General features: G+C 39.7%; 1 pseudogene; it reads left to right on the top strand.

Moving 5' to 3' along the window:
- Nucleotides 1–1891: 1891 nt before the first annotated feature.
- LOC128781266 (ubiquitin-like FUBI-ribosomal protein eS30 fusion protein) overlaps nt 1892–20268 on the top strand; it is a 43327-nt pseudogene continuing 24950 nt past the window's right edge.

Below are 20268 nucleotides of genomic sequence, written 5' to 3'. Positions count from 1 at the left end.
GGCAGAAATTTCTGAGCTGATTGCTGTTGTCCTCTTCTCTACACATGCCAGTTGGGGTGTTGCCACATTAAGCCACATTAAACCCTCAAAAACCTCTGCTTTCCTTTTGTAAATCTCAGGCTTTGCCCAAATTGCTCAGGTTTCCTTGCTTTGGTCTAGGTCCTTGTTTGGGCACTGCCCCACTTTTCCTTGCTTAGTGGATTTTAGTCAGGAAATATTTGAGTGAATGAATGCCTTTGTTTCGGAGAATGCAGAATTCAAGCATAATCACTTTCCATTCCTCTGTGCTCCCTCTGAAGATTGCCACTGTGGTTTTCCTTTCCTCTGAGGTGAGGATTTTGTTCTGATAAATTTATTCAACTATAAACAGGTCTCATGTTTAAGAGTTTACTGCATTGGATTCAAAGTTGAGTAATCCTCAGATCCTTCCTGGAAGAGTTCCAGAATTCACAGCATAGTAAGGGAAATGACAGCTGCCTGCATGACCAAGCACATAGTGTAGTAGGGAAACATTCTCTCGCATGACTATGGGGCACAGTTGTCACCCAATGGCTGGGAATGTGGTTTCCGGGGCAAGAGAACCTGGGCTCGAATCCCAGATGAGTCTATTACTAGCTATGTGACTTTGGGAAAATGAAACTTTCCAGTGCCTTGGTTTCCTCATCTATAAAATGGGGAATAAAAATAGTACTCATTTCAGGTTTGTAAAGAACTAAATGCATGTAAAGATATAAGAATTGTATATTTACTATTATAATACCACATATATAATTTTATGTTTAAGGAAGCATCTACTATGGTCACATCATTTGACTCTCACTTTGTGTCAGTTTAACAAACAAATCGAGCAACTAAGTAGTTAAGTTCTTTTTTTTGCATTTGAGTATGTTTTGTTTTTATTTTTATTTATTTTATTTTTTTATTGTTGATCAGGTACAATTGCCTCCATGTTCACCCCTCCATGCCTCCCCACCTCACCTATCCCACCTCCGACCCTTGAACCCACCCCCTTTGACTTTGCCCATGTGTCCTTCATACATGTTCCTTGATGGCCCTATTATCCCCTATTATCCCTCTCTCCCCTCCTCTCTGGTTACTGTCAGTTCGTTCTTTATTTTAAGTAGTTAAGTTCTGTGATGGACTCTGGTGGTGGTAAGATTAAGACAACAAGGTCTGTGGTGTTAAGGGATTCAAGGTCCTACTGAGGAAAACGACATTTTTGTGCCTCTCTTAACTGACTTTAACTCTCTGAATTCTCACCAATTCTTTGTGCCTTGTTGACAAGGAGAATGAAAGGTCAAACTGATCATGGAACTTTCCTTCAAGGGAGCCACACATCCCATATGAGCCCAAGGCCCCTGTTTCTGTTCGTACAACGTGCCTCTGAGTAATTTCTGTACCTGCTTCTCCCTCTGCAGTAATCTCTGAAGTAGGCCATGTAGAAAATTGATCTCTCTAAGTCCTCATGTTTAGCATGTCTAGAAGCACATTGTCATAGAAAGAGATAATTAACTTGATTTCATTTTCACATGACTGTCTTGTGACAAGTTGAATTTCTACAGTACAAATCATTGCCATCAGCTATGCTTTACCCTCAACGGCATATCTGTTACCATCAGAATCACCACCCTGATAGGTAAAAGAGTCTCTCTCATTTTTGCCTGCCCCTTGGGTTAAACAGAACATGAGTTAGCAAAGAATTTTTGGCAGAACCTGCTACTAAGGTAGCACTTTGGCCTTCCCTGACTTTTGCAAAGAGAGAGAGAGGCTTACGCAGCACAAAGGAAAAAGGAGTATAGATTTCAGGAGTATAGAAAAGGAGTATAGATTTTAAGAATTTCAAACCCAGAGCCATTACTAGTAAGAATTACTGAAGTGAAATACAAGGGCAATGGAAGCCTGTGCACGTTCTCAGACACTGAGCGTGCTCATCGCTGTAACAGGGGCAGCAGCCGCTGTCATTAAGTTAAGCACGTGTTCGTGGCAAATGCAGCCTTTGTCAGGAACAGTAACACTCAAAAATGGGTTTGTTTTTACCTCATTGTCTTACATGACAATGGGCTCTTTCTGTAATTGACTGCATTTTTTAAAATTTTAATATAAAGAGGATACATAATTTATTGTCCAAGAGTCTCTTTCCCCAGTCAATGGTGAAATATTTATCAGAAGCCACAGAAGAATGACAAAGACCACCCTTCATCTCAAAAGTTTTAAGTTATATAATTGTTAGTCAAATATTCTTCAATTTGTTTGGATAAAAATCTCACAATGCATTCAAGCAGAAAGGTTTGAAATCTAAGCCTATTTGCAGAAATAATTTCAGCCACGGTCCTCATTCTGAATGACGAAAACATGCTGTGTCAACAGTGTGGAAAGATGGAAGACAAGTCTGTGATTCTTGCCATTGTCATCTAGAGGGGCTTACAAGGAAGTGGCATTAATATAAGTGACAGAAAAAATGAACAGGGAAAGAAACTGAGGCCATGAGGCTAGCAGAGCAAATCTTCCAATGTCACAATAAGATGTTTTTGGAGCAGTAACAATGGAGAGAGTCTGAGAAAGAAAGGGAGGCACAAAAAGACTAATCAGAGCTAAAAGTAAAGAGGCAGAATGCTCATTGTCTGTGATTCAAGGACATTATTTTATGGAATGCTGTGACTTCATTCACAATAGTTGTCCTCCAGCTGCTTCCTGTGGGTAGAAAGTATTACTTTGGATGAACTGCAGGGTAGGACTAGTCAGATTTCGCTGATGATTTATTCCCAACTTTGCTAACATAGCTTAGCATGTGAGAAACCGTTCTCTCAGCGGCCATACATTTTCTAAAAGTTTCATTTCATTTTAGGGAGAAAATTAGGTGTCCATTCCAATAGCAATAAGAAAGAATAAATCCCATTTTCAGCACATATTTCTTGCTGTGAGCTTATACATACAATTTTTATTAGCCTGTTTCTTTTTCTCTTGTGAATTAATTCTGAGTTGCTGCTTTAAGATATTCAGAGTAGGCACAGACCTGTGGAAAGAAAAGCAAAAAGGATTATGTACCAGAGGTAGTTTATTTTCTTGAAATCATCTATAACTCTAATGTCATGGCTGATGTCCATCCATGTTTAGCAGGCTGGTAGACTGGCTGCACTGATAGGTTGTTCTTAAACTACGGTAGTGGTTTGCAGAGACCGCTCACTTCGTCCTCAGGTTCCTGGCAGTCCAGGGCAAACTTTTAATTCTGAGCATCTGCTCACCACTTAATTCATAATTATCATTCTGGATACAGCCAGAGTTGGTAGCAGTAGTTCTAAATTACTTCGCTGGACAAGCATATAAATGATGGAACCTCATTTATGACTGACATCTCTGCTGAAAGGATGATTTCTGGTGTTGTTTACATCATTCATTTGCTATTGATAAGTCACAGACCAGTATAATTTTGCTGTAATAACTAAGATAATAAACTTTTCTATTGTATTTCCTTTTTCTTTGTTTCTATTTCCATTTTGGGCACATTTTGGTCTGGACGCCTGGAGGCTATTTTTCTCTTTCCTTGTTGTCAGTGGCTTGGGGAGTTGCACAAAATACACTCTAAATTATTGGATTATTCTGCATTTTATTGGGGATTGAAATATTGCATAAAATGGGCTTTGTTTTCATAAGTGGATAACATAAGTCCTGAGAATTGCGTAGCACTAGCAGTAAAGTTTCCAATGCATCTCAAAGTTTAAAATTTCCATCTTTCTATCTCGTGGGATGGCGCTAAAAGGGCAATGCTCAGATGTGTTCTGGTTGAATCTGTGGATTAGACAACTCTTTTTACTTGAAGAGCTTACTAGAGGGTTTGGGTAATGAACACCAAACATAATGATGTTGACTTAATGGCCTAAGTGAGGCTTGGTGACCAATTCCACCATGGACACTGAAGGGAAGGCCATTCTGACAAAGTGGTCCTCATGGGATCCCTGTTGGCAAGGTCATGATCTCTAATGATGCTACTGCAGCCAGGACATTTGCTGCAGACAGGATCCAGCCCAAGGCCAGTCTGTCCTGACAGCATGCAGCTGTGTGGGGCACAGGAAGATGGAGTCAGAGACTGGAGTGATGCTCACACAAGCTAAGGAAATACCATGATTTTCTTCTCGTGTGGTATACTTTTGGCTACCTCTTTATTGTAACACATCTTTCTGGTTATGATTTTGGTTATGAAAATTATTTTCCTCTCCACTCTGTGTGAGAAATACGTGTATACACAGGGATTGTTGGACTCCAGGTGGTCAGTTTCCTATGGGACTCTCCTAACTGTTGAGCTTGGAGGTGGACACTGGATAGGAGTAGATGTGAAACTCCAGGACAAAGTGTTATTTTGCTCTCTAGGTCCTTTGGCCGCAGAATGTTTACTTATATACTTTCACTAATGTGTCCATTTCCGGGCAGATTAAAAGGGCCATGTCCTTTCCCTGAGGTCCATTTGCATTAGATGAGCAGTTGACTTATCCAGGTAGAGGTATAAAGATTAGAACCCCTTGTCTTAAGGCAGCACAACTCTGAAGGCACCATCCCTGCTTGAGTACTCATGTGATCAGGTGAGCCCTTGCGGTGAGTTCTTCCCATTTAGATCTTTCCTTTGCCCGTTCCTTCTTTTTACACTCCCTTACAAACTTTCCATGTAAGCTTGCTGCATGCGAATGCAAATGTCTGTTTCATGGAGAACTGATTGAAAGCAAGCCCCTCATATACAGAGTGGGGCAAAACTAGGTTTACAGTTGTGAGTAGGCAAAACATAAGAGTTTATTCTTGTATTATTGTTTGTTAATTACTGTATTGTTTTCCTTACAAACAAGTGTAAACCTACTTTTGTCCCACTTTGTACACAATAACATGTAACACAGTCATCTTTGGACACTCTATCCCAGTATCTAAAAGAGACAGTTTTGGATATGGGATAGAGGTTGTGAGAGGCAACAATCATCAATGTCTCTTCTCCATGGGGGCCATTATAGCTGTAGAATCCAAGCATTGCCAGTCAACAGAAACCTTACCAAGTAACTGATCTCCTGCAGGCAGCAGTGTATTTCAGATAACAGTGCTGCACAGAAGAAGACACTGTTCTGTCCTCTAAATGTTACTAGGACAAGGGTCTCAAGGTCTGGGCAGTGCTGTTATTTCTTGCTAAATATTAAAATGTAGCACAGTATTTTGTAGAGCAGCTGTAAACAGGATCAGCAGACAGGAACTCAACCAGATGAAAGTAGCCAACTGCAAAGAAAGAAATCAGCATGTTATTGACCGAATAGTGTATATAAGCAATGCTAAACCTCCCTTCGGGGATACAGAGCTTCGCACTTGAATCCCTTGTCTCCTTTACTTGCTGCAAGTGAATAAAACTACCTTGAGACAACCATGTTTTATTCTTGAATAGAGCACCCCAAGCGGGGAACACCTTGAGTTGGGCAACACCAGCAGGGAGGGACCCAGAGCAAGTTAGTTTCTTTGTGAGCCACTGGACTGTGTTCTTCAAGGTCCCTTCGAATGTCATGGGTCTATGATTTTTTTTTTCAAGCTTGTGAAAGAATTACAACTTATACCTAGCTTTTAAAAATTATTAGAATACTTATTTCTTTATAGGTTACTTCAAAGAGAATTCCAGAAGCCACAAAATAGTGATGAATTAAAGATATAACCAACAAAAAACAATAACCCACAACAGGTGAGAAGGTGTCAAAGCAGCCACAATGTTTCAGAGGGAGGGCAGTGTGGTGAGACCATGAGGTGGAGTCAGTGTAGAAAAGCAACTCCCATGGATTTAAAACACACACATACTCACACTCACACACTCACACACATGAGAGCTTATTCCGTCTTTCCTTTTCCACACTTCTCCTTTGGCAGGACATGTAAATTCCAAACAGCCACAAAGACTTCTGCTTCCAGCAAGGACGGAGTAGCTAATAGCACACAATCATCCTCCTGAGAAAAATGAAAAGCTGTATTAAAATACACACACACATCGCACATAATCTGTTTGACAGAGATTCCAAGGCAGTGCAGATGGACTTGACCAGATTACTGAAGACAAGGACGAAAAGAGGATGAGTGCAGTATTCATGCTACCTACCCCGGCCCCCTCCAACACACCCCAGGCATTTGCCAGTTTGTAACGGATGGTTGAGAGGTTCGGAATCTGATCAGAGCTTGGGAGACAAATGGAAATTCAAGTACCAAAACGTAGTTAACAGTTTAGTATTTCAGTTGTGATTGCTCAAGAGTTACTCTTTAATAGTATTCACTAACCAGAAATATTTCAGCCCATGTACAGACTAAACTCAGCTTTAGACTAGCTCAATTTCAACTTCACACTGGATTAAGATGAATTTCTCTACCCTGACTTCCTAAATGTTTCTAGAATTTTTCATATGCTATGTCCAGCATTCACTTACAAATTTACCAGGCTATAGGATGCAAGAACAAATGACTAATAAGGAAAAAAGATGCTAGTAAATGACATTAGAAGTTTCAGATACTCAGATATTTCAGGTTAGCCGTGTGTTAACCTGTTAGTACCCACTTCCCTTGGGTGTCTCCAGGACCTCTGATATGTTTAGGTGATGTGAGCTAATTTCGCATAAGAACTCATGCTACTGCTACCGAACCAAACCCAGAACCGATTTGGGTTCTTGCCTCCCAGAAGAATTTAGTTCAGGGATGCCAATAATGAAAATGCGATTTATTTCAACTCTGCAGAGGGTGGGAACTCTGGAATCAGAACCAGAGAGTCATGTCTGCGGTGAGTGCTCAGTCTCTTTACTGGGGTCACTGGGTGGGAGTGGGCTCTTCCATTTTGGTCTGAGCTTCTGTGGCTACAGGGCGCTGATGAATGGCCGCTGTTATTTTCTCCCACTGGAGCACCCTGGTCCGGTTTTTCTCCTTCTTTAAGTCCTGTGAATAAGCTCAATAAAAGATAGTTGTTTATCTTGTATTTCTTAGGGATCTTATGCTTATAGCCACCTTCTAGCTTTCCCCCTATCTTCCCTTCCCCAGACACCTGTGGTATCTTGCAACAGCAAGTATCAAAGGAAGTTTACCTGACTAGGGTGATTTAAGCTGTGTATTCTCTGGTTGGGGAGGAGAGGTATAAACCACTTGTTCTCAAGTGTTCTTGATTAAGGGAGAAAAGGTATTGCAGTTTAGCGCTGGCTCTAAGTTGCTCAAACTGTTTGGCCTTGTTTAATGTCCTTGTCTCTGTGTCCCTATTCCACTTGCCCAGGAGTTTTCCTAACTTCTTACTACCCTGTCACACTACTATAGGAAGAGAACTCTTCTTTCACCTCCTTCAAATATTCAATAAAATTCAATAGTGCTAAGCGAATAAATAGTTAGCTGTATAACCCAAAAGAGATGGTGGGGACTTTAAGCTAAGTAGGAGAGAAGGATGTTGGTAAAATAGCAACATGTGAGGGTGACATTTGGAGGACAGCAAAGGCACTTTGGGAATCCTCTAGTTGCTTTTTGTAGGCATCTCCCCATCCTGACTATGTGGACAGTAAATTGTCAGCAAGCATAATTAATCACTGGCCCATAGAATTTTGCTTCTGTCTGATCTGCATACCATTGGAGACCCTCTCCTGTATTCACACGGTTCTGTTCTTCTAAAACACCGATATGAAAGGATGTAGTTTCAGTGAGGCTGCTATAAACTAGGAAGACTGCCACAGCCAGCATCAACTCCAGCAGGGCTGCCGACACGGGTGGGAGTGCAGATTCGTTTCTGTAGCTGTACTGGGATGAAGACAGACCTTGCGTAAGGAATTCAGGGATCTGAAAAAATAAAGTTCGCAAGGCTCTTGGTTTTGTTTTATAGAAAAAGGAGATAGGACATAAAATAATATTTCTAGGTGCAGTAAAGAAAGACAAAAACAGTCTCTATTTTTTGTAATTTATAGTATTGAAAGATACAATAAAATGAGTGGGAAAACAGCAATTCAGCTGGAGGATTGAATGGTTGGGCCCAACAGAGCTATTGTTCTGTCAGTATTGACATTACGAATTCCCATCTTAGGGTCTTTATAAAATTCAGTTAGACCTGAAATAAAATTCGCTAGACTCTAGGCAGCAAACAACTTCAGAAAAATTGAATAATATACCTCCAATCATTTTTAACTCTAGGCCTTGCAAACTGCTCTACCACCAAACAACCCTCAATGTGTCCAACCTCATTTGACCTGGAATTGAAGTTGATTCCTTTCAGACACATTTTTGGGATATATAATGATGAAATGCTCTTCAAAGGTACATTAATTTGTATAAATGTAGACATTAAGTTTTATAACTATTTTCAGGAGGTATTACCTTTAAAATAGATTTACTACTGTGTTTTGCTTGAATTAAGCAGTTTTAGTAAATACTTTTAAGTCCTGAACTTCATTTTTGTAATTTTTAAAAATAGGAAATTAAGGTCCTAAATTAAGATCTCAGTAGATGGTATTAACTAAGTGTAATGATCCTGACGCTAGCACCGAGGTCAGCACAATGTAGATGCTCAAGTACTGTGTACTGGATCAATCAACCCTGCCTTTACCCAGCATTGCTAGTAAGTGTTGCAGTGTCTTATTGATTTTGTCTGAGGGACAGAATAGGAAAAGATGGGAAAAGTCAATAGAATGGATATTGCAGAGATAGTAAAAGAAAGAGCCAGAGGAGACAGGAAGGCACAGGTCACCCAGAAGTAGGCTCATTATCAAGATTTACAATTAATTCAGTGGACATCATGCTGCTATTAGTATAATCAAGACCACACGTTTAACTATTAACCACTCACTTACCTAACATACAGGGTCTGGCAGAAGTAACGCCTGTATTAGTGTGGTTGGTAGGGTAATAACATGGGTGTAATAATTTATAGTTTTAATTTGAATATTTCACCTAAAATGTCATATGGTGTGCTTGAGTGTGATATTGTTATGTTACAGAATTACATGCTTATGAATTTGTAATAAAATATTTTGTAATAAAAAAGTGGTGTTATTTGTGCCAGACCCTGTATAATCACCAGACACCTAACATAAGCCAGGAACTTTTCTAAGTACTAGGGATATGGCAGTGAAAAAAATAGATGAGTTTCATTCCCATGAACCCACGTGTGCATTGGTGAATGAGTGCATATGCAAACCGTGGTTTATACATACAATAGAATATCATTCAGCCTTAAAAAGGAAGGAAATTCTGACATATGGTACACATAAATGAAGCATGAAAACAACGCTGTGTGAAATAAACCAGTCACAAATAGAAAAATACTGCATGATTCCATAGACTAGGTGGCCTAAGCAACAGAAACCTATTTCTTCTCAGTTCTGAAGAGTAGAAGTCCAAGACCAATATGTCAGTACGGTTGGTTTCATTTTGAGAAAGCTCTCCATGGTCTGTAGAAGGTCCTCCGTGCCAGCATTCCAATTTCCTCTTCTCATAAGGACCTCAGTCATACTGGATTAGGGTGCACCCATGTGAACTCATTTTACCTTACTTATCTCTTTAAAGGCCCTTTCTCCAAATATTATCACATTCTGAGGTATTGGTAAAGGTGATGGCTTCCTTGTTTGATTACTTTAACACCTGGTAGGCAAAATTTTGACTACATATCCTGGTTTGCTCAACATGGTCCCTTTTCATGCCTGGTATTGGCATAAATATTAACAGTCCTGCTCCCCTTTCTCCAAAGTGTTCTTGTTTGGTTAACAAATTTACGGTTACTTTATGTGCAAGAAATTCATGAATATTTTATAAAATACATACTAGCTATTCTTCAGCATATATGAACAGATTATATTCTACTATTTAAAATTTTTAATAATTACTGGAGACAGTAAGAATGCATGCTGCAAAACATCAGACAAGTAAAACTCATTCTATTCAGGAAACCTTTATTGAGTGGCAACCATGCCCAGATATTGTGCAAAGCTGAGGATGAAGTAATGAACAAAATAATCCCACTCTTGACCCTCAGGGAGTTTCTAGTACAGATCACGAAAGACAAATATGAGGAGGACAATTAAAGTACACCATGAAAATCTGAGAGAAGTGGCTTCCAAGAAGACAGATAAATAGAAATATAGTTCTTTTTTCTTTCCTTTCATATATTCTTTAAGATTTTATTTATTTTTAGAGAGGGGAAGGGAGAGAAAAGGAGACAGAGAGAAACATCAATGTGTGGTTGCTCTCACATGCCCCCTAATGGGGACCTGGCCTGCAGCCCAGGCATGTGCCCTGACTGGGAATCAAACCGGTGACCCTTTGATTTGCAGGCCAGCACTCAATCCACTGAGCTACACCAGCCAGGGCGAAATAATAGAAGTTCTTGAAAACAGAGTAAATAAAACAATTATCAAGGGTATAATTGGGAAGTAAATGCAAATTAAAAATAAGACCAGAAACTGAAGGTACTCCTTGTGACATGAAAAAAACAGCAAACAGAAACAAATTTCCATGTAGAATTACTGTTTTAAAAAAGAAGAAAGAATGATCTAACTTTCTGGGGTTTTAACTAGGTTTAAGTTTTAGACAAAATTTTGTGTGTATGAGTGAAGGTGCTTTTTTCTGGTGAAAGGACTTCTATCCCCCCCCCCAAAAAAAAATCCTTATTTTTCTCAAAGAGATCTCTGACTCCAAAATGTTTAAAATCATTATTTTTAGTAGAGGTTCTTTTTCACAATTTTCAAAGTTGCTTTTTAAAAGAATATTCTCAAATTGGAGATCTGTTATCTGTTAGGGACTTAAGTATGACCTAGGGAGGAAAATACCTACATAGTTTTCTAATTTTAATATTCTCTATGGTCACAATTGGTTTTAACATCTAGATTCATTATGGTAGATTGTAAACAATGCAGCCCCATTTCCCATAATGTTTGTGGGACATGAGGGTACATGTGTGGAGCAAATCACCTCTTGCCTCTTGCTCCAGACCCCTGGTTAGGGCTTCTCAGATATTTCTGGTCATCTGTACACCACTCTGTCCACTATGGGTCCAGGTCAGCTTCACACAGAGAGAGCCCCTTGCCATCCACCAGGTCTCCACAAATACTGGCCTGTAATAGGCCATGGTCAGCTGAGTCTTCGAAGTAATTTTAACAAAGCAAAGATCACTCTAAATGGGATATCAGGAATCACAGCTCCTAAGGGCTATTTTATCCCTGCCCTTTTACAAAGATTTCCCAACCCACCCCTAAGCTTTTGAGGCCCATGCGTCTGAGAGCCTTTTCCTCTTTCAGGTATCCCCACTCTCTCCTGTCCCTCCTCCAGCTCAAAATTATGACTTCTTTGTGAAGATGCCACCCAGCCCACAAATTTGATTGTATTTCCTATTATTTAGTAAAGCAATTCAGTTAGTCTAAATTCTCACTCTTCTTCCAGAAGAGGCCTTGTGTTGGCCTGTTTTCCTAAACAAAACAGCAGCCTCCACCTCATCCTATAATGCAAACACAGCTGACATTTTTTAAAAATAGAGTAGCACTTTTTTCTCTCTCTAGAAATTCAAGTAACCAAAAAGAAAATATAGTGAGTTGAGAGAGCAGATACTGAAGAACAAGTATACTGATGGAACAAGAAGAAATTGTAAGACTAAGAATAGGGAAGAATCGAGTTACTTTAGTTAATTGATAGATTAACTAAATTCTTCTCCACCCACTAAAAATGTATCCTCAGATCAGACAGATAAGGAAGCAGGGTCAGAGGAAGCAAGGGGGGAAAGCCACAGATGGGAACTGCTTCTTCCCTCATAGAAGAGTTGAAAGTTGTTGAGTTTGTTTGTAAGACAAAATCAACAGTTAGCTGGTAATTAGTTGTGCTGGGTGATTTCATATGATTTTTAAAATATGTTTAAAAAATAGCATAATAAAAGTTTTAATGTTACAAAGCAAGTAAGTTTCTTATCAAAATCTTATAACTTAGTTTGAGGAAACTAGATAAGAATTCCTCAAATCTACATTCCAATTTGCAAATGTATTTTCTTTTCTGCTTTACAATGATTTTCCAAATATGTCAAGCTTACATTTTCAATTTGAGAAAAACTTAACTGAAACTGATAAGTTCCCTTTGAACTACTAACAAAAAAAATAGATTACTTAATCATAACAAGTAAGAATTTACTGACAAACAAGCACTTGCTAAGGGAAATTTATAAACTTCAAGCAGAGAAACACGGCAGACTCCACCTTAATCAGATAACTAAGGCTGACATAACCATCAGTGGGACAAAGCAAAACTGTGTGTCTGCTGGTATAACGCACTAAGAACACTATTAATTTTGTGTCACTGCTGCCAAAGGTAATACCTGAATCTAACCATGAGGCACCATCAGACAAATGCAAACTGAGGGACACTCCATAAGATAACTGCCCTGTCCTGTTCAAAAATGGCAAGCTCGTGAAAAACAATACAACAGACAGGAATGATTCTGGCTTAAGGGAGACCAAGGGCATGTGGGGAAGTTTAAGTAAGCTATACCGACTAAATAGTGGTCTTATATCCCTGTTAATTTTCTGGTGTTGATAATATTACTGGATAAAATTATGTAAGAGAAATGTAACTGTGTAAGAGAATGGTCTCAGCAATCCTTAAAGGAATTTTTTAAATTTTTATTTTTTTTAATATATTTATTGATTATGCTATTACAGTTGTCCCATTCCCCCCCACACTCCACTCCATGCTTCCCACCCTCTCCCTCCCACATTCCCCCCCTACAGTTCATGTCCATGGGTCATACTTATATGTTCTTTGGCTTCTACATTTCCTACACTAGTCTTACCCGCCCCCCTCGTCTATTTTCCACCTATCATTTATGCTACTTATTCTCTGTACCTTTCCCCCCTCTCTCCCTCACACTCCTGTGTTGATAACCCTCCATGTGAGCTCCATTTCTGTGGTTCCGTTCCTGTTCTAGTTGTTTGCTTAGTTTGCTTTTGTTTTTGTTTTAGGTGTGGTTGTTAATAACTGTGAGTTTGCTGTCATTTTTACTGTTCCTATTTTTTATCTTCTTTTTCTTAGGTAAGTCCCTTTAACATTTCATATAATAAGGGCTTGGTGATGATGAACTTCTTTAACTTGACCTTATCTGAGAAGCACTTTATCTTCCCTTCCATTCTAAATGATAGCTTTGCTGGATACAGTAATCTTGGATGTAGGTCCTTGCCTTTCATGACTTGGAATACTTCTTGCCAGCCCCTTCTTGCCTGTAAGGTCTCTTTGGAGAAATCAGCTGACAGTCTTCTGGGAACTCCTTTGTAGGTAACTGTGTCCTTTTCTCTTGCTGCTTCGAAGATTCTCTCCTTCTGCTTAATCTTAGATAATGTAATTATGATGTGCCTTGGTGTGTTCCTCCTAGGGTCCAGCTTCTTTGGGACTCTCTGAGCTTCCTGGACTTCCTGGAAGTCTATTTCCTTTGCCAGATTGGGGAAGTTCTCCTTCATTATTTGTTCAAATAAGTTTTCAATTTTTTGTTCTTCCTCTTCTCCTTCTGGCACCCCCCCCTATAATTCGGATGTTGGAACGTTTCAAGATGTCCTGGAGGTTCCTAAGCCTCTCCTCATTTTTCTGAGTTCTTCTTTCTTCATTCTTTTCTGGTTGGATGTTTCTTTCTTCCTTCTGGTCTACACCGTTGATTTGAGTCCCAGTTTCCTTCACCTCACTATTGGTTCCCTGTACATTTTCCTTTGTCTCTTAGCATAGCCTTCATTTTTTCACCTAGTTTTCGACCAAATTCAACCAATTCTGTGAGCTTCTTGATTACCAGTGTTTTGAACTGTGCATCTGATAGGTTGGCTATCTGTTTGCTGCTTAGTTGAATTATTTCTGGAGCTTTGAAGTGTTCTGTCATTTGGGCCTTTTTTTTTTTTTTGTCTTGGTGCTTCTGTTACTTAAAGGGGCGGAGCTTTAGGTGTTCCCCGGGGTGGGGTAACACTGGTCACTGCGCTGTGACGCTGTACGTGGGGGAGGGGCCGAGAGGGAGCTGTGGGGCTTGCTCCACTCTCTGCCGGATTTCAGTCACTCCCTCCACTACCCACAATCAAATTGGGTCCCTCTGGTGCTGGTTCCCGAGTGGGTGGGTTTGTGCATGCTCTAGGCCCCTGTGGGTGTCTCCAAAGACCTCTCCTGTGAGGCTGGGAGTCTCTACTGCTGCCGCCCCAACCCCCATGGGTGTTTTCACTCAAAGGTTTGAGGCTTTATTTCCCTGCACTGGAGCCCTGGGTTATGTGGTCTGCTTCGCTCCCCAGCGTTCGTCCTGGTTTATCTATGCGCGAATGTGGGGCTGCGGGGTGCTACCCGCCACACTGCCTGCCCTGTTCTCCGCCACTCTGAGTCCAGCCCTCTCGGTTTATCTGTGTGTGAATGTAGGGCCACAGGGTCTGCTAGTGGTGAGACTGCCTCCCCCTGTTCATCCCACAGTCCGACAGTCTCTGTCCCGCCACAGCAACGTGAGTCCTCTCCGCCTCAGCTGCCATCTCCGCCCCTCCTACCGGTCTGGATGAATGTTTATTTTTTATCTCCTTGGTGTCAGACTTCCTTGCCATTAGATTTTCTGTCAGTTCTGGTTGTGCGAGGAGGCGCAGTGTGTCTACCTACGCCGCCATCTTGGTTCTCCCCCTCCTTAAAGGAATTTTAAAGGTAGTCTTCAGACAGAAGGAGAGCAGTCTCAGAGGAATGATCCAACGTCAGCAAAGAAATAGTGAGTGAACAAAGAAATGTCTAAACAAACATTGACTAGAAAACAGCAAGAACAGAGCTATGCTGGAGAGTAAGTGGTAAGCCACAAAGAAATAAAACTCTTAGCAATGTCAAATGAGTCAGACCTGTTTGGAGTTCTAAGATCTTTGTGTTTTTTGGGAGGTAGATAAGGTTATTTATTGAGTTCAGGTTTTAAGGAGCTAAGTGCTTGTGATAGAAATTAAAGGTAACTACTAAAGGAACAGGAATGTGGTATATAGTTCTCCAAATATATAGTGAGAAGAGATGTATGCTAAAAATACAGGATCAATTTTTAAAAAAGCAGGAAGGAGCAAAATGCAATATTGAAAACAAAAACAATGTCACAAAAATAAATTTTAAATATCAATAATTATTATGGATATAAACCGAGTAAATGCTCCAGTTGAAAAATTGGCTGATTGGGCCAATTAATTGTTTTTCTCAGACTGGATTTAAAAACACACATACAATTCAGCTATATATTGATAAGAGGCACATCTAAAACATAATGATTCAGAAATTCTGAAAACCAAAGAGTAGAAAAAAATTTTCTTCACCAAGAAAAGCTGGTGTACTTATATTAGTATCATACAAGGAAAAATTTAAAAGCAAAGGATATAAAAGATATTCCTAAAAAAAAGAAAATCAGTATATACTAACATTAGCATTGCACAAAGAAAACTTTAAGGCAAAAGAGCATCATTAATGATAAACAAGATCACGATATAATTTTTAAAGTATCACTACCTATATTTTGAACTTAGATGTATCAAAATCCAAAACTTCAAAATCTATCAAGCAAAAATTAATAGACCTACAAAAGAAATAGACAAATCCAAAACATAGTGGGATGTTTAATCATATTTCTCAGTAATTGATGAATCAAGCATACAAAAAATTCACACATTTATTTAAAATGTAGACTAATGGTTCCGTACTTAAATGTTATTATTGTTGTATACTTTCATAAAACTAATTGTAAGAGACTCTTCAAAAACACACTCTGGCAGAAGCGAAAAAAGTAAATAGAAATGACTTATGGGAGAGTGCCATTTTTAAAAATTTTTATTGTTATTCAATTACAGTTGTATGCCTTTTCTCCCCATTCCTCCACCCCACCCCAGCCAAACCCACCTCCTTCCCCCACCTCCACCCTCTCCCTTGATTTTGTCCATGTGTCCTTTATAGTAGTTCCTGAGAGTCCAGGAACTCACCCAAGAATGTGGTTTACTGTATTGATTTTAGAAAGAGAGGATGGGAGAGAGAGAAACCAAGGCAGAGAGTCAGACATAGACAGAGAGTGAGACAAAGAGAGAGACAGAGACAGAAAAACATTGAGAAATATTGATTGGTTGCCTCCCATAAACTCCCTGACTGGGGATTGAACCCACAACCTTTCTCATGTATGGACCATGCACCAACCAACTGAGCCACCCAGCCAAGGCAGACATAATTTTCTTATAATTAAAAGTTATTGGAAAATGAAGTTTGGCATCATTTATATCAACATACATAAAGGCTAAATATTGCAGATGTAAGGTGCATTATGATCAGTAAAATTTTTTCATACTTTGCAAATAGTTTTAAATTGTAGCTACGAAGGTTAGTTACTAAAGCTACACCTGGTCTAAACTAGTAGAATTTGTTTTTTAAACTTTTTTAAAATAGATTTTATTTATTTATTTTTTTAGAGAGGGGAAGGGAGGGAAAGAGGGAGAGGAACATCAATGTGTGGTTGCTTCTCACGGGCCCCCTACTGGGGACCTAGCCTGCAACCTAGGCATTTGTCCTAGATGGGGAACCAAACCAGGAGCCCTTTGATTTAAAGGCTGGCACTGAATCACTGAGCCACACCAGCCAGCGATTAACTAGTAGAATTTTTATGTACACTGAATCAGAGTCTCTTACATCTCTCTAGGCCTGTCTATTTGCCGATAGGAGTACAGACTGTAACCAGGCTCTTCAGGTCATGTATTCACCTGTGATGCCCAATCTTTACATGTTGTCCAACTTTTTAAGATAAAAGGAGTGAGTTGCACATAGATGAGGAGGTGCCTTGGGGGAGGAGGTCACACCCTCCAGCATCTTCCCTTTCACTTCTTTATCCAGCTGAGTTTCAAGGTCCTCAGCATAGAACATTGTGGTCCAGCTTGACTGGGCTTCCAGCCAGTGTTCTGCTGCTCTCCTCACTAGTGCCAGGGCAATTTTAACTTCTCCAAATCTTAATTACTTCCCATGTAGAACGGGAATCATAGTAACTAATTGATTGCATTTTTGTGAATCTTAAAGGAGATATACTCAGAAAGCCTTACCCAGAGACATTAATATTCTCCTCTCCACCTCTATCCTTCCTTTCCTACACCCCTAAGACTAATTTTTCACTCATTATCCTTTTAAGAAAGAAAATAGACAGAAGGACTAATACCTGTGGTCTCCATCCATTGTCAAGATTGTATAGATGCTCACCTTACCTCAGGTACCTACTCTTCATTCCCTCAGTGTCCCTGCTCTGGGTCAGATGCCAAGCTCACCAGCCAAGGAATCTATATTATGCTTTTCTTTTTTATAGCCAATGTTGGTGCTATTGCATTGTTTTGTGTTTACTTATTACCAGATTAGTATTATTATCATCATCAATGCAACTGGTGACAATAATAAAACAATCTCTCAGGCTTTCATGGCTCATGCCCACACTTCTCAGGCTGTTTGGTTCTTTCTATCCCATTTTCTCAGCCTGATGGAAAACAGATCCCTGAGCTGTCTCTTATTTGGTAATATCTTCCCTAATTCATTTGATTTCACTCATTTCCCCCCTCCATAGTTTAAATGATGAACAAGTCCTATACAGACTCTTCTCAGAACTGATTTAGTTTAGATTCAGTAGCAGTCTTGCAGGATCATGGAGAGACTGCTAAGTTTAATGCTACAATCATCTCAGCTCCTACAGAGTATTCATTTCATTGTCAGCTGGTGAGAACAGGCAATTGCTGTGGTACAGGGCTGATTCCCTTCATTAATGAAGCAAGGCACTGGGACATTTTCATTTCTGAATTCCAAGTGAGTACATATTGTCATTTCAGATGCTGTTCCAAGAGCTATCATTTGCTGGAGTGCATCTGGTACCACATTTACTTACAGCATTCTAATTTTTCTTTAAAACTTAGGGGATGTGAGAAGAAACTGAGGTTATTGATTTTGGATATCTATAGCTCACTAGTAAGATAAGGCCAAGTTATATTCTCCAAGGAAAAAATGCTCAATTTCTCATCATTTCTGATACTAAAGATAACCTTAGAAAGAATAATTGAAAACAGGTAATGCACAATCATCCAGAGGGCTTATTTGATAGCAAAGCGATGTCTGAATCTGAGGGGGAGAAAATCAGGTTGTAAGAAAGGTAAGGTGCTGTCATGCAGTAACAATGGGAAATTGCGCAACGTTTACATTGCTGCCAAAACATCTCTTATCCTGCTCTGAATAAGATGGTGAGCAGCATTTTCTTGTTTAAAAAAATGAAGGGAAGGAAAATAGTTGTGTAAGATAAGGACAATTGGCTTGCGCTGAGAAAAAGCCTAAAGGAAAATTGTAACACAATACTGAAAAATGAATTAATATAATTTAACAATTGAAGATATAAAGGACAACCACAAATCAGAAATTTAAAAACTCAGACTAGAAATTGTTGATAATAGCTTGCAAGGATACCTCAGAAGACAGGAGCTATGTACATTGGAAGGCTGTATGCAGATGATCTGACATGAAATGAGGTGCAGAGGGGTTCCTTGAATTGCCCAAGATCATACAGCTTAGAAGAAGCTGAGGAGAAATTTGAATCCAGGTCTAAACTTGCTCTGATGTACTACAGTTACTGCCTCCAGCTACACAGCTATAATAGAGATATAAACTACTGTATGAACAGAAATGATGACGTGTTAGTTTCCTATGGTGGCTGGAACAAATTACCACAAATGTAGTAGCTTAAAGCAACACAGTGTATTATTTTATAGTTCTCAGGTTAGAAGTCCAACACAGTTTGCATGAGCTAAAATCAAGGTGCCAGCAGGGGTGTTTGTTTCTGGAAAATCTGTTTCCTTGACAAAGTTCTGCCTCAAGAGACCACCCACATTCTTTGGCTCATGGTCTCCTTTCTCCATCCTCAAAACCAGCAATGAGGAGTCCAGTCCTTCTCGCATCTGACCTACTCTTCTGCTTCTTTTTTCCACTTTTAAGGATTCTAGTGATTTCATAGAGCCCATGCATATAACCAAGGATGATTTCTCTATTTCAGTCTGCTCATTAGCAAACTTAATATCATCTGCAAACTTAATTCCTTTTTGCAACATAAGGCAACATATTCACCGGTTCTAGAGGTTAGGAATTGGACGTCTTTGGGGGCCATGGGGCAATTGGTAGTCATTGTGGCTCGAGGGTGGAGGAATCAGCATTACATTTGGTGGGAAGGAGTTTGATAAGTAGGGAAATGGAGCAGCATGAGGAAGACATGGAAAGAGGATCCTGTTCAAGTATGATTAGGGAACAATAGAGAAGAATTGATTGTTTTTCCTCTAAACTATTGCCACTCCAGAAGTGGGGAGGCTGTGAAAGAAATATAGTGGATACTAGTTAGGATAGCTAGATTTGGCCAGATTAGTGGCCTTGACTAGCAAGTTACGGAGGTGGGGTTTATCCCATAAGCATTGTTAGGGTGTTGAAGAAGCTCAGCAAGCCAGCAGCATGGTTAGGCTCTAGTTTAGCTTCATCCCCTCAGACCTCAGTGGAAAAATGTTCTCCTCTCTCATCCACTAGAACCCTGTGTAGCCATGAGCCTGGCTGGATGCCAAGCAAAAGAGTGCTGGGCAGCAAACTCTTTTCAAGACACCAGGAGCACATCAGGACATAGGAAGGGGCCCCATGGAACCAGCACTGGCCACTCAGACTCTTCCTTGCTTTGGCCATGGTGTCTCTTCCTTTTTTATCTTCAGGGTAAACAGGTAAAAAAGTTTCAGACCTTCTATCAAGGGTAGTATTTTCTTGCCTTTTCAACACCTAAGCCACCAGAAGGATGCCTTCAGTTATATCACAGGTCAGCCTCTTAGACTTAACTGATCCTTTAAGAGTGAGAAGCTCTACCTATAACACCTGGCCTATCTCTCTGGTTTTCTTTTATTAATTTGGAGCATACTTATTTAGGGGGACTAAGATGTATAAAGCACAAAGGGACAACTTTACACAGTACATTGGCATTTTTAAAAAGTCCCAACATTTTACAATATAAGTCTTCACCAGTATAAAATTCTTTAAAATGGTTTAATACTTAAGAAAAACCAAACAGACAAAAGATTCTTAACTTGTCATTGTTAAAGTAAACTGGTAAATAAAGTGGTGACTAAAGAGAGAAATAAATCCTTTATCCTGTCCCTTCTATGGTATTGTAGAGGAGATATTTCTTTATATAAAGGAAGTCCAGAGGGGGAGGACTGAATGTGGGAGATGGGGGTAGGGCAAGGGAGAGTAATGGGGGGGAAATGGGGACAACTGTAATTG

Source organism: Desmodus rotundus, chromosome 6 (assembly GCF_022682495.2).
Source record: "Desmodus rotundus isolate HL8 chromosome 6, HLdesRot8A.1, whole genome shotgun sequence".
Classification (NCBI taxonomy): domain Eukaryota; kingdom Metazoa; phylum Chordata; class Mammalia; order Chiroptera; family Phyllostomidae; genus Desmodus; species Desmodus rotundus.
Note: the sequence above shows the minus strand (reverse complement) of the source record. Positions and strands in the feature narration are given on the sequence as shown.